This window comes from Oryctolagus cuniculus, chromosome 2, assembly GCF_964237555.1.
Source record: "Oryctolagus cuniculus chromosome 2, mOryCun1.1, whole genome shotgun sequence".
Taxonomy (NCBI): Eukaryota; Metazoa; Chordata; class Mammalia; order Lagomorpha; family Leporidae; genus Oryctolagus; species Oryctolagus cuniculus.
The window spans coordinates 27,352,203-27,376,605 of record NC_091433.1 but is presented as its reverse complement, the minus strand read 5'-3'; the positions used below and the strand labels follow the sequence as shown (position 1 = coordinate 27,376,605).

At 35.8% G+C, this 24,403-nt stretch overlaps 1 long non-coding RNA gene across 1 annotated transcript in view; it reads right to left on the bottom strand.

Moving 5' to 3' along the window:
• Positions 1-15,855, bottom strand: part of LOC127486523 (uncharacterized) — a 70,905-nt gene extending 55,050 nt beyond the window's left edge. The window contains exon 1 of the long non-coding RNA XR_007913213.2: positions 15,615-15,855. This is a non-coding gene — a long non-coding RNA (uncharacterized lncRNA). The remainder of the gene's footprint in view (positions 1-15,614) is intronic.
• Between the last annotated feature and the right edge of the window lie 8,548 nt (positions 15,856-24,403).

Below are 24,403 nucleotides of genomic sequence, written 5' to 3'. Positions count from 1 at the left end.
GCACATTAGCAGGGAACTGAATAGGAAATGGAGTAGCTGGAACTTGAATCAGTGTCCATGTGGGATGTCACTGTTACAAACGGCTGTTTTACCCACTACACAACGCTAGTCCCACAACTTTTAATGTAGTGTTGTTGTTCATATTTTGATGCATTGAAAAATGCCTCAGCTAAGATTTCCCTCTTCTTTATCCTGTCCTCAATTTGTATAGTGAATTTCTAGTCCTCATTTAATAAAGGAAATCTAATGATCAAAAAGATACAGTAGAAAATTTAAAATTAGCAGTTATACATAGTATGTATTACCGCGAAGACTAAGAACAGCAAAATACATTTTATATGTTTAAAATTTTACTTTTGATTTACCTTTCCTATGACAAAATTATTGATCATTTGTGTTGGTGGCTAAGCATGGTACTGAAAGGAAAATAATTCATCATATTCCTGGGATTGAAGCGACTAAAAATGGTGAGGACTCAAAGCACACCTGTGGTCAACATTGTGAGCAATTTCATTTGTGTCACACCGGTACAGTCTACTCATTTGAGGAGGCATGTGTCAACATTGTTAAGGAAAAACTGTCTATAACAGAATAAGAAATCACACATAAAACTTGTGTGCTCTTTTAAATGCTAGTTCTGCTGTGACCAGCTCCATTATCTGGGTCAACCTAGAAACCTGGACTCTGATTTAAAAAAAAAAAAACATTACCATGTATACACATATGATTTCACTGGGGAGCATTTGAAGAAGCACAAAATAATAGGAAACACATGATTCTCAAATTCAAAGGGGATGATGAATCATACTGTATGACAAACTGTAATGAAAAACCTAGGAATTGAGTTATAACCGCTTAACAGTGAAATCAATACAGGAAAGGAAGTGAGGCAGGAAAATGCAGCCTGCTATGATTCACATTTGGTCAGACCACCAAGTTAAAAATTATTTATCATTTATGGGTTCAAGCACTGGGGCTGAGGAGTAGCTTCAGTCAGGTAGCACTGCATGCAGTTCCCTATGTAGGAACTTCTATAGAAAAGTCAATGATGTCAATTAAAATTGTCACTCAAAGAGTATTCTGCATAGCACAACTTGGTTCCTGTTTTAAAGAGAGGCATTCAATTAGTATCATTACTTTCTATATTTTAAATTCTCAAATATATTTGCATTTAAAGGACACTCCTATAGCCATGTAGGGATTTTTCTGGTGGTTGATGTTAATTTTTGCCTTTCATTTCCTTTGCTTGTTTTGTTTTTTAATTTGGTGGAAATGAGGAAGAACTACGAATGAGGAGTAGAATGATGGGGAGAAAAGTGATTTGTATTCAAGAATGAATGAGTAAGAATTATAGATTTCGAGTGTCACACTCTGAAAAAAAAGCAATGCAAACATATTTTAGTGAATCTACAAGCATAAAGCAAGATAATACCGGTAAAATTAAAACAAAGGCCTTACACGACTGGTTGTGGGAAAAGAATCATTATGTGCCTAGGTATGAGGCCAGGAGCTACAGAAAGCTTTGTCCATGGATGTGTTTCGTGGAAGAATGTTGTGTATCACAATCGGGATGGCTGCAATACGTGACGATGATTATGATTAACACACATTTGATTACATGGTTGGCCCATTCTCAGTGTTTTCAAAAAACATCAACTTTAAGTTTTATTTATTTAAAAAAATTACTTATTTATTTGAGTCAAAAATTAGAGAGACAGACAAGAGAGAGAGACACACACACACACACAGAGACACAAACACAGAGAGAAAGAGCGAGAGAGACAGAGAGAGAGAGAGAGAGAGAGAACTCCCATCCGCTCCCCAAATGGCTGGAGCTGGGCCAATCTGAAGCCAGGAGCCAGGAGGTTCTTCCGAGTTTCCCATGTGGGTGCCAGTGGCCTTAAGCCCTTGGACCATTTTCCACTGCTCTCCTAGGCCATTAGCAGGACCAGAAGTGTAGCAGCTGGGACTCAAACTGGTGCCCATATTGGATCTCAGCACTGCATGCAGAGCCTTAACCTAATACACCACAGCACTGGCCCATCTTTAATAATAGACACTATTATTCTCAGCCCATTTTCCAGATGACAAAACTGAAATATCCAATGCAGTCAATTGTTCTGCATTTCAGAGACATTAGACACACTTGAAGGTATTCTTAAAATATCACCAGTGCCTGAATTTAGAATCTTTGGGGAATGGGGACACTGATATTTTTAAAGCCTTTCAGATATTTTTTTTAAAGATTTATTTTATTTATTTGAAAGACAGAGTTACAAAGAGCGGTAGAGACAGAGAAAGAGAGAGGTCTACCATCCGCTGGTTCACTCCCCAAATGGCTGCAATGGCTGGAAATGCACCAATCACAAGCCAGGATCCAGGAGCTTCTTCCAGGTCTCCCACAGGGGTGCAGGGGCCCAAGGAATTGGGCCATCTTCTACTGCTTTCCCAGGCCACAGTAGAGAGCTGGATCTGAAGACGATCAGCTGGGACTAGAACTGGACCGCATATGGTATGCCGGCGCTTTAGGCCAGGGCTTTAACCCACTGCGCCATAGCGCCGGCCCTCAGATAGCTCTAATATGAAAACAAAGTTGAGAAAAATTGGTTTAAATAATTTTTCCCAAGTAACACAATGAATGAGCATTATTTAGGATTGAGACGTAATGAATATAGACAATTAATAAGACATTTAATTGTTTTATGTGGTACATTTAGGGAAATAATAACAGGTCAAAGTAAATGGTACTCTTCACAACTGTTTTGTAATTATAAAAATATCTTTTGGCATGTGCTCAACATTCTGTTCTGGAAATATCCACGACTCATTGCTGTTGCAAGTTCCAGCAGCTTCCAACTGATCTTCCTGTACACATACATATATTACTGTATTTTATATATATATATATACATATACATATATATATATATATTCCAAGGATAAGGCTGCTTAGAACCTGGCCTCTCCCTATCCTGCAGGTACATCACCCTTGAAGATACTTGTTAAGCATTGGTTTTCCCCACCTAGTTGCAGACTCTGCCTGGATTTTGCTTCCTTTATTCCCCAAAGAAACTGTTTTCTGTGGTCTAATTTAGTTTGATGGTAAAGTCTCAGACAAAACATTCAGCTAATGACTACCTTCAAACCTCCCCACTTCTAACTATGCATTCTTAGAGCTTTGCATTCCTTTTGTTCACTCTTACTGAGTCACTGGACTATAAATAGCTAATTGCTGAATTTCAGTTGTGACTTCCTTTACTGTCTCTGACCCTAAGTCAAGTAAGTACTTAGAAGGTGTCTCCATTTCACTTTCCTTATGTCATTCTAAATTCTAGGTTGCCTTATAGTAAGATATATCTTCCTATTCTAAAGTGTAACATTTAAATTTGTAATTCCATTAGGAACATCACCATTCTTTTCATTGCTAGACTTAAATTGTTACAACTACTCCCAAGTCCTCTTCCACCCAATACCTGAGCTTAATTTCTTAACTTCAGTAGTTAAGCACCCAAAATGTCTCTTTGCTCTGTTGCCTTCTTTTCACTTCCCCTGCATTTCCCAAGGTCAAGTCATCATCACTTCTAAGTTAGAGTACTACAGCGTCACTAGCACTTGTTCATCAGCCTACTTTGGACACATGCACAGAGATTATTACAATGCTAATAGCTGTGCCATAGTCCAGAGCAAAGGAGTCTGAGTTTCTGGGGCCAAAAGCTTTTGGAAGTTTCCACACCAAACTCTGAATACTGAAGGTTGAGTATCATACAACTTTGATAACTTTCTAAGTATTTTCTCAACTCCAATCCTTTCTTGCATCATTCAAAAATAGATGCTTCGGGGCCAGCGCTGTGGCGCAGCGGGTTAAAGCCTTGGTCCCAAGCACCAGTATCCTATATGGATGCCGGTTCTAGTCCCAGCTGCTCCACTTTCGATCCAGCTCTCTGCTGTGGCCTGGGAAAGCAGTATAAGATGGTCCAAGTCCTTGGGCCCCTGCACCCATGTGGGAAACCTGGAAGAAGCTCCTGGATCCTGGCTTAGGATCAGCTCATCTCTGTGCATTGTGGTCATTTGGGGAGTGAACCAGCGGGTGGAAGACCTCTTTCTCTATCTCTACCTCTCTCTGTAACTCTGTCTTTCAAATAAATAAGATAAATTTAAAAAAAAAGAGATACTTCTTCTCCATTAATTTTATGAATTATTATCCCAATTGTAATATACCCAAATAATAACAAATAAATTCTGAAATTCTATCGCATGGCTTTTTAAAAAGCAAACTTGTGTGATGATATGTTACTTCCATTATGTAGTTCCAGTTCATTTTCCTCCATATGCTCCTTTTGAGTTTTTCTGAAGCACTTTCTGCAAGACATGTTTATGCAGACTTGACTCTGTCATGTTTGTGCATTTGTAGATGTCAGCTACTTTTTCTCCCTCTAAAATGTGCTTGTTTCAATATATGCCTCAATGACAAACTTCAGTGCTCACCTCAAAGGACATATTCTTAATTACTCCATGGTGATCTCTTGAGTGTTGAGAGCCAATAATATTATTAAGCAGCTAAAATATTAATGATAGCTGTTTCATGACTTGTGCTCTAATTCCATTTCACTTTAAAAAATATGATACTGATTCCTGAGTCTCATCTTCACATTTCCTCATGTACCCTGTACTTTCAGCTTCTAACGAGGTATGTCTTAATGTGTTGGTGTCATTGGATGCCAATTCAGCCACACACCAATTTGATGTTGGGGAAATTCAGATGTCACTGCTTTGAAAACCCAGAGAAAATGCTGTATCCGTAGACCCAAATGCTTCTAATTAATGAATTGGCAATAATGACTTGTTTAGAGAGTTTTCCTATTAGAAGAAAAACATTTCTTTCTTGTTTCTTCCATATGACACATTCTGACAACCTCTGTTTCCCATCCACTGCTTTCATCATTTATTGTTTTCACTCTGGTTGGATTTAAGTGATTAATGGGTAGCACTTCTCTCCCAATTTACAAGCAGCTGAATGATGAGTAGTCAGATTAATGGAGACTAAACTACTATTACTGATTAAAACAAGATTTGAAGATGGGACATAGGTTCATGGCAAAATGCCCTTATGGTTCTCCCCTGAATTAGAGTGAAAAAATCACGGGGTTATCAACTGCATAACTTCACCCCTTCCCCACAGGGCAAGCTCTCTCCTGCATAGCAGAAGAGCACAGAGAATAGACCTAAAGGAAGGAAACTTTGCTTGCCCTATTCTTTGTGATCTATTATATATTAAAGAGACACCCTCCACCAAATCTCTTTTTAATGATTACCCTGCACCCGATTCACTTTTTTAAACTACTCAGAGTTTTGGAAAGAAAGGTTGCCTCCTCATTCCCATTCTCTCCTTTGTATTTATCTTTCTAACACGAGAGTCCGACATTTGGGATACAAAATGAACCCCCTATTTCTCCACAGCATAGGTAAAAGGGACAAATCTCTTATAGATGTTGCTGTATCCCAGTTTGATCAGAGGTACTCTAAATAAATATTTCAAAATACACATTGTCCTATATCTTTTTTTAGTAATGGAGGTGAAAGGCCACCACAATGAACACACCAAACACTGGAGTAAGGGAAAAGGTTTATTGTCAGAGGCATGAGGGAACCCCAGTGCACCAGAGAACAGCAGCCTGTGCTAGAAGTATAGGTCTTCCTATAGCTTAGTAGAGAAAAGGAAGTAAGTGCAGCAAATTCCACTGGGTGGGATAAAGGCAACACCTATGGTTGGACCATTTTGCCACCTGATTTCTGGTAAATAAGGTAGGGCTGAGGAAACTGAAACTTGTCTTGGAGAAACCGAAACTTATTTCAAAGGATGGCAACTGGGCCAGAGCCTGAGTTTTCCTACTACGTAGCTGGAGGCTGACGAGTACTTTTCCCTCTCTTGCTTTCTCCTCTCATACTATCTTCCTTCCTTTGTTGATCTTTTATTTGTTGGGTGAGTTATAAATGTAACCAAGTTAAATTTATAATGAAATAATTAATACAGCAAAATAATATTTTAAAATAATTACGCCCTATCCAAAAGCTGTCAGAATATTTTGATGATTTAAAAAATGCATATTCCCTATTGTAAATTCAACAAAATTATGACAAATGATTATGTTTTAAGATTTACCTTACAAAAGATCATATATCACATAGCTTCACATATATTCACCTATGTAAAAATATTTGTGTATCGATGTGTCTATACTGCTAGACAGAAATGCACATTATGCATTTTTGATTCAGTGCTTTATACAGAAAACTCAGGTCTGAATATGTTATACTTTGGGTAATTTCTCCAGCTTTCCTTTTCATGTTATTTCTGTAGAAATGTTCTTATAAACCATAAATGATCAGGAATCTGTGATTTCAAGTCTTAGTATGTCATCATTTGGGAAATATTTCTTAATCATCCTGTATCTACAGATGTCAGCTGAGTTAGGTATTTTTTCTTTGTGCTCCTAAGCATCATATACAAAACACTGCAGTATGATTGTACACTTGATCTTAGCCAAAAGGCCGAGAAGCAATGCAGTATGATTCTCATATAACATTGTTTTTATTGTTGACTTGCTTGGGATGCCTACACAACTAGATGCTAATCTTCTTGGGTATAGGGAACATGAACTCATTGTATCTACAACACCTTTGTCAGTTAACTTCAACATTGTTTTTTTGTGAATAACTGCTGTCCTTTGAGTACAATAAAAATTGAAATATCTCATGGCCTCTGACTAAAAAAAAAATTTGCAATCTATTTGGAGACATTCAGTAGAAGTCTGGGAGAACAATAAATACAAGCAAGAAAAAATTTAAAGAATTTATTGAATGAGTGAAAGAAGTAAAAATCAAGATTGTACTAATAGGATTACAGAATGAATAATGAAGTGAATTTTCATAACGGTATCAATATTAATGCCCTAAACTTTTCCATTTTTCAGTCAATGAATCAAAAATAATAAAAATCATCCTCATAGAAACATAATGCTTATTAATGATGCCTCTTTATTAAATTAGTATACAGTTCTAGGACTCAAAGATCAAATAATTTATTTTTTCATTGCGAGAATATTTAAACATTTAAATATTTTATAATTGAAATTTAATTTAAAAAATATTTGCCTAGGCCAACTTCCTGAATTGTTTTCTCTAGGTTTTTCCCTAATAATTTGTTGGTTTCAGTTCTTGGGTTTAGAGCTTTGATCCATTGTGAGTTGATGTTTGCATAGGGTATAAGTTAATGGTCTCTTAAATAGAACATAAGTGTACCTATTACCTAGGATATTTCAAGGGATAACTCTTGAGTTTTGTGGCTTTAAGGTGGATGCTCCCATCCCACAAAATATTACAAAGGTCTTAAGAGGTTTACATTAGGACCTGGATCAAAGACAAAAAAAAAAAAAAAACAAAAAGAAAATTTAGAACAATAATATCTACAAGGGTTTCAGGGGATCTATTTTAGGAATTGATGAGAGAGACAAAAAGTGGGAGAGAGAGACCTGCATACTGTTTTACTGACATCACAGTGGAAGGACCCATTAAATAAATCAAAATAAATTAATTTCTATTCTTATTTTATGATCTCAAGTATCACTGGATCACTGGTGGTATCTAGAGCCCAGGAAGGAAATTCCAATGATTTCAAATGTAACTGAATTTTAGTAAGATCGGTAGGGACCCCAGAAGTTAAAAAAGCGTTCCCCTTTTATCTTTTTTTTTTTTTAAAGATTTATTTATTTATTTGAAAAGCAGAGTTACAGAGGGGCAGAGGCAGAGACAGAGACAGAGAGGTCTCCCATCCATTGTTTTGCTCCCCAAAAGGCTGCAATGGCCAGAGCTGGGCCTATCCAAAGCCAGGAACCAGGATCTTATTCCGAGTCTCCCATGAGGATGCGGGAGCCCAAGGACTTGAGCCATCTTCCACTGCTTTCCCAGGCCATAGCAGAGAGCTGCATCAGAAGTAGAGCAGCCGAGTCTGAAACTGAAATTGGACAAGATCCCCTAAAATTTACACTGAAATGTGGCCCGTAAAAGTTCCCTAGAAATGCTATCCAGGGTGCCACATGTACTACCGGAATTTGGGGTGCCATACAATTTCACCACGGACTTATTACTGAATCCCCTATATTAATAAGCCCAAGAGGGTTTTTGCCTAATATTTAAAGAATTCTAAATACCAGCACAAATAAACAAGGCAGCATGGTACGTTTTAAGCCTTTATTTAGTGAGAAAGATGCATAGAGAGTGAGAGATTTATTTAGGGGAGAGAGGTGAATAGGGTTCATACCGAGCACCAGGAGCCAGCCACGTGGAAGAGCATCTAGGCCTGTATCTGGGCCAGGAAGCCTAGAGCACATGGCCCGAAGGCCATGCACCCTGGAGGCGCAGGGCTACAGCAAGCCCCCTCCTGACAAGAGGCCAGGGAAGAAGAGTAGGACAGGCCACATTGTGTCCCAGCTTTTATCCCACCTCCAAAGGGGAGTGGTTAATTAACCTGACTGGCTGGTGGGCACCCAGGTGTGGCCAGGTAGGGGAATGAGGTCACACAGGGGAGTAGTGAAGGTGTGGTCTTCCAGTTCACAAAACCAATCTTTTTTTTTTTTTTTTTTTTTTTTTTTTTTTTTTTTTTTTGACAGGCAGAGTGGACAGTGAGAGAGAAGGACAGAGAGAAAGGTCTTCCTTTGCCATTGGTTCACCCTCCAATGGCCGCCACGGCCGGCACACTGCGGCTGGAACACTGCGCTGATCCGAAGCCAGGAGCCAAGTGCTTCTCCTGATCCCATGAAGGTGCAGGGCCCAAGCACTTGGGTCATCCTCCACTGCACTCCGGGGCCACAGCAGAGAGCTGGCCTGGAAGAGGGGCAACCGGGACAGAATCCAGCACCCCGACTGGGATTAGAACCCGGTGTGCCAGCGCCGCAGGTGGAGGATTAGCCTATTGAGCCACGGCACCGGCCAATCCAATCAATTTTAACTTGTATTCCTGCCTACTTCAAAACTGGCACCCATATGGGATGGTGTACTGCAGGCGGCAGCTTTACCCACTACATCATAGTGTCAGACTCTATCTTTTGATCTTGACACCTAATATTTCCACTCTCACTGCTGATGTCACAGCCACTACAACTTTGAATCATTACTCACTTTCCATACTCTACCTCAGTCCCTTTGGAGAATCATCACCATCGGTTTCAAGTCTGTCTTTTGTACTGGAGGTCCACTACTTTGCAAATGAGTGCGCATTTCTGCAAATTATAATTCCTCCCTCAAGTCTTTTTCTTCCTCACCCCTGCATTGCTCCTTTCTTTGAGATTCTGATTCCATCTCTATAGCTAAAAAGACCCTGTGCTTATTCCAATAAATTTAAAATGGCCCATGCCTTTAAGGGGCTTATTATCTACCAGAGAGATCACAGTGATAAACAAGACAACATAATATGTGGTGCCCATTGAAGTCACCCAGAGGGGAAGTTTGTCACCTCCTCAGGAAGCAGGTTTGTTTCTAGGGGGCAAGAATGTGACAATTTGTTTTCTCTGAGCTCTCAGCTTTGCTGTCATGCTTGGCATTTTCAAGATTCTGGGAAACTGGAGTATACAAATAGTGTGGAGATTACAGAACTACAGAAACATCTAATAGGCTGAGCAAACCACACAGAGAATTACCTAACAATTGCTCAAAGAAGAAAATAATAGTAGAATGTCTATTCTGTGCTAGGAAAAACAGTTTTTAATGCCACTAAGTGCTTTCTGTGTTTTAACTAAACTGTTAAAAACAATTATTTAGAAATAAGAAAATTAAGTCAAAAAAATTAGACAAACCATCCCAAGGACATACAGATGCTAAGTTATAGCACCTTCACCTAACATTAGAATTTCTGGTGACAGTAACTTAGTGTGTTTTATTCTGGAAAAATTTCTGGGATTTTGTGAAATCCAATTATATATATACATACACATAAACAATTTTGTGCATAGAATACAAGTATCTGCACAGATTACAACCATATGATTTATATTAACTTTTCTTAATTGAAACCAATTTGATTTTCAAAAGTACTGTTGTCAAAGATATAATCACTGTTTTTCACAAATTGCAAAACCAATTTCATTTGCATCTATCTCAGCATAGAATTAGAAAAGCTATGACACATAAACACTTTTGATATTATTTTCCCCCACGAATACATGTTTAATGGAGTTTGACATTTTTTGTTTTTATAAAAAGTTTGTATTATAGCTATATTATGTCTATTTGTAGTGATAAAAACTAAACTCAAACTGCAAATTCATAGGTTCTTTGAAAGGTAAACTAAAGGCTTCAGTTTCAAAAATGACAAGTTCCTGGTGTTATTGTCTAACCATAAGACAAAATCAACATTTCAAATTCTTGTCTCAAGTTTAGAGAAGCATCCTAAACTTAGACATAGACAAGACAGTCAACATGGTAAAACTCAGAATTTATGTGGGGAAGTGAAAGAGATACACAGGAATGTGAGGGCTTTATTTAAGGGGGGAGTGGTCAGAAAGATGAAGTGGGAGAGCAGATCACTGAGATCACACAGGGCGGGTGAGGAGAGTGGTCTCTAGCTCACAAATCTAATCCTATCTGTCTGTCCATATCACTGGGATTCAAATTTTTCTACAGCTCCTCCTATTTTTCTGAAATCTTAAGCCTTTTTTCCTTATATTGATTTCACCCTCAAGAAGGCAGAAAGCTCTACTTTATTCAAAGATAGCAATATAATTTCTGCATCTCCAAATCTATCTTATTGACTCAAAAATTTTAAACGGAAGCATGCCTTTTCCTTCCCGACATTTGAGGAAATACAATGAAGCTGCGTCTTGCTGTCCAGAGCTGGGTCATCTGCCTAAACCAAGAGGAGGTAGAGGAATGGCTCTGGACAGGGCAATGGGGATGTTCACAATAGGAAAAACAAATTGAATGTTCGCAGAGCAGGCCAAATACAGCAGACCTCCAGCACTCTGGCAAAAAGCAATTGACATTGTGAGTCAATAAACATCAGAAAACAGAAATTTTTATTTAAAGATGAGCGCTACACCTGAGAGAAGAAATCAACTGAAACCACACTGGCTAACTATTTCAGAGCAATTTAATAATAAAGTTCATTCATGACAAGATTTTTAAATCAATAGATATGTGTATGTAATTTTAAAGATGTTACTATCTTAGCAATATATTCAAAGTGATATTAAGCAAATGTATCATTTAGAAGAATTCACAAATATGGTAAAAGTTTCTTGAAACCTGGAATGGGATATTCCAAAAAAGATATGTTAGTAAGATTTTCTATTTTGGTAAGAAGGCTTATTTTTTTTTTTTTTTTTGAGATTTATTTATTTATTTGAAAACCAGAGTTACAGAAGGAGGGGTAAAGCAGAGGGACAAAGAACTTCCATCTGCTGGTTCAACCCCCAAATGACTGCAACAGCCAAGTCTGGGCCAGGCTGAAGCCCGTAGCCAGGAGCTTCATCCACATCACCAACGTGGGTGCAAGGGCCCAAGCACTTAGGTCATCCTCCACTGCTTTCCCCAGGCACATGAGCGGGGAACTGGATAGGAAGTGGAGCAGCCAGGAGTCAAGCTGGCTTGACCATATGGGATGCTGGTGCTGTAGGCAATGGTTTCCCTCGCTGAGCCACAGCACCAGACCCTGATAAAAAGTTGTAAAATAGATACTAGTGACATTCTTATGTTCTGTTCAGTATATGGCATCCAAAATTTATTGAGATTTATTTTATTTTTATAGACAATGTTATTTCTAAAGCAATTACAAAATTTAAGTAGCCAAGTAATATACTTTTAAGAGCAGATTTATTCTTCCCAAACTATCTTTAAAATATAGCAAGATAATAACAGTTTTGTATCATATCTCTCTTTATTTATTTATCTGAAAGTCAGAGATGATGATGAAGAGACATAGAGAGAGTGATCTTCCATCAGTTAGTTCACACCCTAGATGGCTGCAACAGCCAGCACTGGGCCAGGTCAAAGCCAGAAGCAGAGTCTCCCAAGTAGGTCACAGGGCTCCAAACACTTGGGCCATCTCCTGCTTTCTCCACCACCACCACCACACCCCCAGGCCATTAGCAGGAAGCAGGATCAGAAATGGAACAGCTGGGGCACAATATGGGGCTTCGATGGGATGCCAACCTTGCAGAAAAGGGCTTTACCCACTCTGTCACAATGTCGGCCCCAATATCTCTCATCTTTAAAAGTGATTGATTTACTTATTTATTTGAAATGTAGAGTGACTGGGGGAAGCAGAAAGAGAGAGAAGAGAGGAAAGAGAGAGAGAGAAATCTTCCATCCATTGATTCATTTCCCAAATGTCTACAACAGCTGGGCTGGGCCAGGACAAAGCCAGGAGTCAAGAACTACATTGGGTCTCCCACATGGGTGGCAGGGATCCCAAGCACTTGGAACATCTATTGCATTCCCAGGCATGTTAGAAGTCAGCCAGATGGGATGCAGAGAGGGTAGTGGGAACTCGAAATGACACTCCAATATGAGATACCACCACCACAATCAGCAGCCTACCCTGATGCGTTGTAACACGAGACCCATCTCTTCTCTCTGATGGGTAGTATAAAATTCAAGGATTACTAATAATTTATGATTATATAGAGAGATTATATATACAGAATATTACATCCATTTAATATGTCATATAATGTGGAGTTGTTCAGAGTATTTACTTGACTTGGAATACAAACCATATCAATTGTAACCTATAGTAACTATAAAGCCATTTGGCTACAATAATCTGCATCAATTTAAATTTCATAGCTATAACTTTATATGTAAATGTTATCTTCCTCTTAATGAATGTTAGTGGGTGAAATAAGCCTAGGGCAGTCAGAACAGGCACCTTACATGTGTATATGCATGTATTTGTGGGTAGTTATCTAATTATTCTCTGTTAACAATGGGTTATTCTATTTTCATTTTGTATATTGATCATTCTCCCACAAGAGAAAATGACAGATAATATAATAGTTAAAAATAGGCTGTAAGTTTTGTAGGTAGATTTTTACCTATTTTTTTGCCTTGATATATGTTTGGGCTATTTGAATTTGGGTTTAAAATGAGTATACTTCAAAAGTCATTCTGAAAAAAATATAATGAATATCAAGTATCTTATGTTTTGCATGCTTATGATTTAAAAGTTCGTATTATACAACAAAATACTAAAATTTTGGTTGCTGATGTGGTCTATAGCTAATTTTTTAAATATACTAAATAACTTTAATCAAATTACTTAAACTAAAATTCATTATCTTGTTCTTATCAATGTCATAATATATTTTTAAATTCTCTGATAACACAAAATGAGATACAAAGATGTATGTACTTTAAAATTTTAAATGTTATATATGTATTTCATAATTTGTTGAATTCACTCAACATTTTATGTAAATATCTAATGTTATTTTAAAAACAACTAGACAATTAAGATGAACATAAATTCCAAACGTGTCTTAAGGCATGACATTTTTTGATCATCTTATGTTAGATATTTGTGTAAAATGCTATATTAAATGCCCCTGGAGCATGCCAAGTATGTTCTACAACAAAGTCTTTTCACTAGCAATTCCTGATTTCTGAACATCTCTTTCCTTTACCCATTTAATTTCCTCTGGTTCTTTAGGCCAGTGATTTGTTTTCTCTAGGAGACCTTTTCTCATCACTGTATTTGAAACTGCAGGTGTCTTCCCAGTCTCTTAGTGCTGGCCCCTTCTGTACATAGGCTTTCTTCCAATATAATTTAACATTGACTAACATCTGACATACTACACAAATACTTGCATAGTTATCTTCTCTATTTTCCCAATGTAATATAAATTCAAAAGGAATGATAATTTGTTTTTGTACACTATTATTGAGAAAATTTGCAAGAGTATTTTAGGCACCCTTATTTTCATTCTCTCTCTCTCTCTTTCCCTCTCTCTCTGCACTCTCCATCCACCCACCTATATCATGCCTATATAATTGTGTTGATTTATTTATTAAATGAAGGGCTATATATATTTATTCCTAGAAATTGGCTATAATAGTATGCAGGCATCAGCATGGACTATGTTGGTGTGTTACCTCATTTTTAAGATCAGTTTATATCTAATAAAGTAACATCAGATATTTACACAAAATGTTGAGTGAATTCTACAAATTATTAAATATATATAGAACATTTAAAATTTTATAGTACATTAATACATTATTTCTACCAAGGAATAATATTTTATTTTTGCCCAGAGATATACTACAAATACTAAAAATAATGTTGGGTAATATCTATAACATGGGAAGCACTTGTTAACACTCTACTTATAATGGTTCATTTAATCCTTACAACAGTTCTGTGAGATAGGTACCATTATATTGTCCCCAGTGTAATAGATGAGGAAATTGAGGATGAAATAGGAAGGTCAAATAGTCAAATAGTACAGTCAAAAATTTCTTTTATAGATACATTGATCTGATTCTGATAAAATCTCGAATGGTTGGCAAATACAATTTTGTGAGATCTAATATCTGTTTTTTTTCCTGAATCTTTATTAACTGTATGTAAACATTCTACAATACTGCCTTAGCTACCATAAGTTATTTAGAACTTCTCAAAATATTGTTATTACTGATCAGAAGAATTTTTCCATTTATATCAAAACATAAAACATTTTTATATGTTTGAAAATATTTATTACAATAATGAAAATGACTCTCAACAATTCTGAACAAAAGAGTTATGCTAAACAAGCAAGAAAGAGAAAATTAGTCAGCATTCATTCTGAATAACACAAATTTCTATTAAGTATGTTCAGCTAGATTGCAAATGTTCCTTATGAGAAAATTAATCTTATTCAGAGCATATATTAAAAAAACATAAGCATAAGAACTTCAAATACATGGAGAGTTATTGATGTTCTGTATGCTTCATAAAGTTGATTCCTCATATCTGCTGTGCTATTAATATAAAATAATTATACATTAAAATACAGAGAGGATTTTTAGATCATTTAAAATCCATTAAAAGCTGAGATATTCTTATAATTAATTTTCCACTGAGATGAGAATTCAGAACCTTGAAATAACTTGCAGATGTCCATTGTCATAGTGAAGGGAACCTTTATGCCATCTTCCAAGAATCATTTGCTTCCTGGTAAAAACGCAGGGTACATTTATGCTCATAATCAAGGTTTGTAGGCTGACTCTTGGGAAGAATGGGTGGCTTCCAATTTGATGTAATTGCAATGATATCTATTGAACTTCAAATATCTTTCCCATCAGCCTCTTCTTTTTAAATGTAAATATCCCTTGGAAAGAGGGTATTTCTAAACTCATGTTTTTAACACCTTCACTTTTTACCCCTTTTTTGAAATGGTAACATAGGGCAAAGCAATTTACTCTGTGGTAATAACCGGGGAAAGAAAATGTTTTATGATTTCACATCACAATGAGTAGGATTGATAGCATTTGTTTTTCATTAGAACTATGGATTCATTATTTATTGTAGTGAAACGACTTACTCCAAAATTTATAGACATAAAACAACACCTATTTATTACCGGACAGTTTCTGTGCATCAAGAATCCATGTGCTGCAGTAGTCTGCTGTAGTCCATACAAGTCCTGACTGGATCTGCTTATCAACAACGGGTTGGAAGGATTAAACTCTTCTTGTATTCCCCTAGTTCTCCATTCTTCATAAACTGTTCACCTGAGGTTTCTCTCTGTTACTTGTCACTAGGGCCTTTATATAGAGCAATTGGTAATGTGGCAGTTTATTTCTGAGGATGTGAGGAAGAGAGGAGGGAGAGAGAGAGAGAGAAAGAGAGAGAGAGAGAGAGAGAGAGAACGCAAGGGAGAGGGCGATGTCACAGTGCTTTGCGACCTAAATGTGGATGGCATATTATGTTACATTTGCCATATGCCCCTGATTTAGAGCAAGTCACTAGGTCCAGTTAACACTAAAAAGACTAAAAGTACCAGACATATCCTGTGCCATATTATATATATATATATATGTGTGTGTGTGTTAAATGAGAGAGAAAGAATTTCTCGAAATACTAATATGCAGGTAACAAATACATTGTCTTTGGCAGAAAAAGAAAAAACAAGATAACATATATTGCCAGAAATTATTTTATTACCAAATGTTGCTTTTCATATTACCGCCAAGTACACTAGTTGTAAAATTACCCACATTTTACTAACTGCTATTTTGGGACCATATTATTTGAAACAGATAATTACTAAAGGTGTTGTGATTTTTTGCGCATATTGTTTTCTAAATATTTGATAAGTGTTAATCGTACTTATTTGGAACAGAAACATTGAATACAGGTATGAGATACTTGTCCAAAATTTTGTGATAACATGTAAAATATTTTGACAGCAACTATGTGTAGAGAAAACTATAGAGACAAATAGCATTTTTGAGTGGGAAGTCTATGTGGTAAACCAAGCTGATTTATTTCTTTAAACAACTAGATAATCTGATTATCATTCAAGACCTGGAAAGCATCTCCCTATCTGGTATCCAGGAGGATGTCACATTGAGCACTGAAGTGGTAATTTCAAAATAGTTTAGAACTGGTCTTCGCATGACTTTAGATGAAGTATTTCATAAAACCTATTTAATGGTACTTTCTGTTGACACAAAGCACTTTATTCTTTGTATCACAGTTTTGGTGTAACTGGTTTTTTATAAATATATTTCTTTAGATCTGACATTCTATTTGTAAGAATTCAGGTAAGTAACATAACTCTACTATTTATTGTCTGTTCTCTGAATGTGACTGTTGAATTGTTTAAAATTCACACCCATTTTATGAAATATTTAACATCAGCTCTGTGAAAAATAGATTTCAATCATATTTTAATGATTCTATAATGATATTTACTATATAGTCAGTGGTCAACAAACATTTGGCAAGCAATGATTAAATTAACAAACACCAAAATTAGTTTATCATGCATTGGATCCATTATTCCTGAAATTTAATTATGTTTCACATAGTGAAAATTCTTCACACCTTCAACTTGACTCCTCTATGGTTTTGGCTTGCCACAGATTATTTCGGATTTCAAATATTTTTACTGTACTTCTTCAACTTGTATTTATTTCATTTCAATTCATTTTAACATAGGAAGTATATATTTCTACTCATGATAATTTCATTCTCAGGTATAGTAGTTCTTATTCACTTAAAAGATCTTGTTAAGCAGAATTTTATTGTTTACTTTAAGAAATTGGCATCTTTCAAGGGCCGGCGCTGTGGCTCAGTTGGTTAATCCTCTGCCTGAGATACCTGCATCCCATATGGGCGCCGGGTTCTAATCCCAGTTGCTCCTCTTCCAATCCAGCTCTCTGTTGTGGCCGGGGAAGGCAGTGGAGGATGGCCCAGGTGCTTGGGCCCTTGCACCTGCATGGGAGACCAGGAGGAAGCACCTGATTCCTGGCTTCGGATTGGTGCAGCGCGCTGGCCATAGTGGCCATTTAGGAGGTGAACCAACAGAAGGAAGACCTTTCTCTCTGTCTCTCTCTCACTGACTAACTCTGCCTGTCAAAATAAAAAAAAAAAATGGCATCTTTCTTCTAAACTATAGTTTCATCATTGGTGATTAATTGCCGTTTCTTTAGGATTGTTACAGTGAATGCCAACAAGTAGAAGTTTCAAATTCACATGTTTCTCAACATAGTCCTAACCAATCAATAAAATAGCAAATACAGTGTATGTGCCTACATGAACATATAACACAAATATCATATTTGTTTTAGCATCATATTATTAAAGTATAATAATAAATTCAACTGCTGGTAAATGTTTTGAAGTCCTATGAGAAATGTGAAGCCTTGCTCATCAAATATTTCATTTAAATATTGAGGCCAAGGAAACACATTAACCATATTTTCTTTTTTCAAGCACATACAGAGTGACACTTGAAGGCATTAGCTAGAGAAAGGTTGCAAATATTCTTTAGACATCCCCTTTCAGTTTTGACATATGAAGAGCATGTAAATCATCACTCCTATCCTTGTGGATTTGAGAAGTATTGATCAAAAACAACAAAGCAAGGGCAGTCTGAGAAACTATGAGTCAAGGATAGCTTAAGAAGCCCTCACTACTAAAAGTAATATGGTTTCCCCAGTGGGATCTTAAAAGAGAAAATGTAAAGGACAAATTCATTTGAATAAAGTAGTTTTCTTGTTGTTCAGTTAATAGTAATGTATCAATGTTTGTTCACAAACAAGTATACTATAATATCATAAGATATTAAAAATGGGCAAGATAGGGTGAGCTGGATATCAGAATGCTCTTCCCAGTTCATTTTATCTCCAACCCCCAAAATTCTAAAATTAATAATGTATTTAAAGAGCTGGCATTGTGGTGTAGTGGGTAAATCTACCTTCTGTGACTTGAGCATACCATGTGAGTGCTGCTTCAAGTTCCAGCTGCTCTACTTCTAACTCAGCACCTTGCAAATGGCTTGAGAAAAGAAGAGGAAGATGGCCCAAGTGCTTGGGCCCTGGCAGCCACATGGGAGACCTTGATGAAACTTCAGATTTCTGATTTCTGTCTGCCACAGTCCAGGGGACGGTGAGGGAATAAAATAGCAGCTGTGGAAGATCTCTGTTTCTCTCTAGATCTTTCAATCTTTCGAAAAACATTTAATCAATTTGTTCTGAAGAATTATGAAGGAGTAGTTAATCAATAGAAGATTAACTACTTTTCTTTTTCAATAAACATATCTGAGGGGTACAAGTTTATCTTACAAAACTTTGTCGTTGTTCATTTTCCTCACACATGGAGTAAAGCCGGAACAATAGTCCCTGTTTGTGTATTTCTCCGCATAAGCACATTTCTTTGGCTTGAATTTGCAGATATGTCAAGTCTTTAAAACATCAAATGATATAAAAGGCAGATCAGCAATCAAGACAAATCTTTCCTTCAACAAAAACAAACACAAGTGTCATTTTCTAGAACTTCCTCAGGAATTCAAGGTCAAATAGGGTGTCTTTAATTGTTAAGTGCTGTCAAATATAATCAAATAAAAGTGTGTCAAAATTACAGTAACATACTTTAGATAAAAGCAAGATTAATCTCCCCAGAGGAAAGTAGGTTGTCGAGTGAACTGTTTTTTTCACAGAAAGGAAGAAGTGATGGTTTGCATTACTAGCATATATTCCTCCAATTCTTACTGTTTTCATATTCTTCTTTTGAACGATCTTCACCAGGTGTTTCCATCCTCTTTGCCTCCAAAGCCTTATGTTACAAGCACTCACTTTGACTCTAAAAACAGTGGAAAACTGGCTGCTCCTATAAGAGATAATTGTTCTACCAGGGAGAAAAAAGCTAAGGGGCATAGGTAAATAGTGAATGAATTACAAATCACTGGATTAATAACACATTGCTACATGAATCCCAATACCAGAAAAATGATTCACATAATAAGAATTAATGTGTATGTTTTGATTTCTTTCGTTACCAGTAGAAGTCAGAATCTGTTTTCAAAAGTTAATGTTAGTTAACAGATTAGAAAAATCATTTATACCTAGATCTTCATGTTATACTCATATCTTTTTACTTATGAATCTAATAATTTCAATGTCCCCCAAATACATCCTTTTTTGAGGAGACTCTGATTATATTTAGAACAAGTCAAATACTTAAGTCATACTAGCACATGGAAAATTTGTAAAGTGAATTTTCTATATATTTAAAATTTTTGATTTTCCTTCTAAGTATTAAGCAAACTTGTAATAAAAACAAGCAAACTCTTAATGAACACTTAAATGTTTCTTTAAATCTAATTAATTAAAATAATCAAAAAATAATAGCTCATTGCCTGAAATTATACTGTTCCTAGTTTGTAAAAGTGCATATTTTTTTATTTTAAAATCCCTCAAGTAAATATGACATTTTGTTTTATTTTAATATAATTTATAAAGTACAGAAAGATTGCCAACATACTCTCGTCTACTCTTAAATTTACCAGCTATGTATATATTGTATCCTAATTGCTTATATTCTTCCTTTTACTATAGATTATTTTCTGAACTAGCTAAGACTAAGCTGGAGATATTATGACCCTTGCATCTAAACTCATCAAATTGTACATGATCATAGTACAATGATTAAAGTCAGAAAAATTAACACTGATTCAATATTATTATTTAATCCAAAATTCACATTCAAATGGCATTTATCATTTCTATCACTTATTTTTTTTGTTTACAATATCCAGTTGAAGGTCACATACTACATTAATTTGTCATATATATTGCAACATATTTTATTCTAGAGTTATGGAATTTTTCTTCTTTTTTTATTTTATTTTTTTATTTTTTATTTTTTTTAACTTTTATTTAATGAATATAAATTTCCAAATTACGATTTATGGATTACAATGGCTTCCCCCACATACCGTCCCTCCCACCCACTACCCTCCCCTTTCCCACTCCCTCTCCCCTTCGAATTTTTCTTCTTTTTAAATTTCTTTAATTATTTTCATATTGTTTGAAAGGCTGAGACAAGAAGAAAGAGGCACAGACAAGACAGAGAGAGAATGCTAAAGAACTTCTATCTGCTGGTTCACTCCACAAATGCCACTAACAGTCAGGGATGTTCTTGAAATACAAGAACCAGGAAGTCACAGTTCTCTCATACGGATGGCAGGGACTCAATACTCGGACACTGCTGCCTCCTAGGGTGTGCATTAGCAGGAAGTTGCGTTGACAGCAATGTAGATAGGACTCTAGGTAGGCAAGTTGTGAACATCCTAAGCAGTGACTTAACTGCTGATTTACACACTAAGCCAAAAACATGTCCCTTTTGTCTTCTGTAATCTTGATATTTCCAGTTCTATCAGCTGTGATTTTATGTTTTTAACATAAAGTAGTACATATTATTACTGTGTTCTTCATAAACAATACATTTTATCTTCATTAAACTAACACTTTCTGTCCTATTTTTAACGAATTTTTCATGTCAAATAGTTACAGAATTTGCATCTTTCAAAATACAATATGGTTTTCTTAAGATTCTACATTAGTTTTTTTATTAAGAACCTGATTTTCTTTGAGGACTTGGGCAAATCTATAAATACAGTTAAGGGGGCAGCGCTGTGTCATAGTAGGTTAAACATCGGCCTGCAGCACCGGAATCCCACATGGGTGCCAGTTTGAGTCTTGGCTGCCCTTCTCATTCAGCTCCCTGCTGATGGCCTGGGAAAGCAGAAGATGGCCTGAGTACTTGGGCCCCTGCACGCATGTGGGAGATCCAGAAGAAGCTCCTGGATCCTGGATCCTGGATCCTGGCTTCAGATCAACCCAGCTCTGGCAGTTGTAGCCATTTGAGGAGTGAACCAGCTAATGGAAGACCTCTCTCTGTCTCTCCCTCTTTCTATCTGTAACTCTTCCTCTCAATAAATAAATCTTTAAAAAAATGTTGTTGAAAATCCTGTATGCGTTAATTCAGTTATCTTGGTCATTGTGGATCTCTTTCATCTTGACTATATTTTTCCTTAATTATGGGTCATATTTTCTTATTTTTCTATGTGGATTAGCATTTTATTCTACAGAGGTACTTTTGTGGAAATATTGAATTAAAAGAAATTTATTTTGACACTTTTTTAAGTCATTGCATTGTTTTTCATAATTGACATTTTCATGAACTTTTAAAAAACTCCTTACATGTATGGATTACAAAATTTTCTGCACTAAAATAAATATATCTTTTAATTTCATTTTCCAGGAAATTTTTGAGGTACTCTTGTATACATACATTGTACATGATTCATTTGAAAGATTCTGCGTTCCACTGTCTTTCTCTGAAGAATCGTTATTTTATTGATCTAGCAGACAAGTAATTGATGGAACTCAATTGACTCTCAGAGGTAAATAATTAAAACAGCTTCCTTCTTCAGCCTTCCAACTGTTCCTTCTCTCTGGGAACTGTAGAGCCACCTCAATGCAGATACACTTCATAGGTGGAATTTTTATGCAGTTTTGAGGGTTTATTTTTCAGTAGGTTTCTATTTGCAACATTCTTGCACCTGTTGTCAGATGCTCTATTAGCCTCAGATTCTATTAACTCCTCAAGCAAATAAGACTACATGCATCTCTGTACTTGAGTTACAACTACACCACACAATGTAGACTTGGAAGTGCCCAATGATGCTTAGAAGCCATTTAAGTTCAAGTCTTACTCAGTTCATTTCTCCTTGTTTTCAGGGCCAGTTTTGTGGTTTCAGCTAATTAAACCACCACTTGAGATGGCAGAATCTCATGTCAGACTGCTGTTCAAGATTTGGCTACTCTGCTTTTGATCTAGTTTCTTGCCAATGTGCCTGTGAAGCAGCAGAAGATGGTCCAAGTACTTGGGCCCGTCACATGTGGGAGAACATGATGGAGTTCTTGGCTCCTGACCGTGGACTGGCCTAGACACAGCTGTTGTGATCATTTGGAAATTGAACCATTGATGGAGGATCTCCTTTGTTCTCTCTCTCTCCCTATTTCTCTGTCACTCTTTAAGAAGCTAAATCTTAAAAAAAAATCAAATATCTTTTTTTTCTGCTTTTGTTTTTCCTTCAGTGATATCAAGTTTATAACTTTTAGTCTGAAGTTAATAACTGCCATGTGACGATTACTTCAATAAGATTAACTTCATCATTACCACTAATGTGAACTCAATGACAACTTAAATTAGATTCTAGTGTTATATAATTAAACAATATGTCATATTCCCTTAAATATTGAGACCATTTTCATTAATAAACATAAATACATTATTATAAACTTAAAAACAATGATGTATGGGTTTGGATTACTTTTCAATTTCTGTATTTACATTTTAGTTTTCATGTGTTTATAAGATACCCTCTAGGGAAAATTAATTTGTCATCTTTGGCAAGCTAAGAATTCTATTCAACACTAATTGAGCTCCCCACATAATGTTTTATTTATGACAGCACAAAAGTTAAAACCATGCTATGATTTTGTATCCACCAAAGACTAAGAACTCAAGAAATTGATGTACTTATATCCACAGTGATTCTTTCCAAACCATAAATATTCTGTTCATGTGCACAAAGCTACACAATCCTATTTCCTGTCTCCAGGTTTAAGAAATATCCTTACAAACTTATTTTTCTTAGAATTATACCTGAATCTACATTCCAACACATACCCACATTTTTAAATATCATTTTAAGTCTGATGCAGTGCCTCATTATTTATTAAATATTTTCTCTAATTGGAAATGTTAAATTTAAATTTAAAATTGTTATTTTTCTTTATTTTAAACTGAATTTCAATATATTTAATTAGCTTTTAAATATCTCTCTGAGAGGCTCCTTTGCTGGACTCTAAAGAGATTGAAAAGGTATCATATATAGGTATCATATATCATATATCTCATATACATATGAGAGAATGTATATAAATATATAAACCTTTAATAATAATTTCTATCATTTCATAAGCATTTATAAGATATGTATATGTTTTCAAATAAGTTAGTAGTTTTCTTTGCAACAGGGAGGCACTACTATTATGCAAAGATAAAATAGTTCATAGATATAGTAAAATAACAAATATTAACATTAAGTTGTGTTCCAGCTAGGATGGAGGTGCCGAATCTGAGAATGTAGCAGGTCTGATGACGAAAAAGATGTTTCCCTGCTGAAGGGACAGGATCATAATCAGAATATCCTTTCAGATGTCCAGGCATAGGACAGCCATATAGAGGATATATTACATACAGAGTACAATGTTGAGAACTGTTTTCTTGATGATGTTTGATATCCAATTGCTGTAATTAGGGGACCCAGAAGAAGCTGATGGTTCTGGGTTTCCATCTGGCCCAGTCTTGCTCATTTGGTCATCCGGGGTGTGAAACAGCAGATAGAAGACCTTTCTTCTCTCCCTCACTCATACTGCAGCTCTTTCAAAAAAAAAAAAAAAAAGTCAAAAAACAAATATAAGTCCTGAAAGTTTGCCTAAATGCAGGGGAGAGTTAAATGTCCCCAAATAGCCATGTTTTATGACCATAAATTATGATGACATCAATGACAACGTTTGGAGCATATATGCATACACCTAAGTATAAAATGCTGAAACACCAATACTTATAAACATGTTTAAATAGAAAAATGGTTAAAATACCTTGTTAAGTAAAATTAGAGTGAAAAGTAAACAAATTTTTAATTCAGTGTTTTTGAATTCTTAATCTATTTTTTAAAACATTAGTGCCATTGAACACTGGGTACAATGAAAATATTGAAGTAAACTTGTTCCTTAATTGCAACTGAAAGTAATCAATTTAAATGTAAGGAGAAGGCAGTAAGTAGAC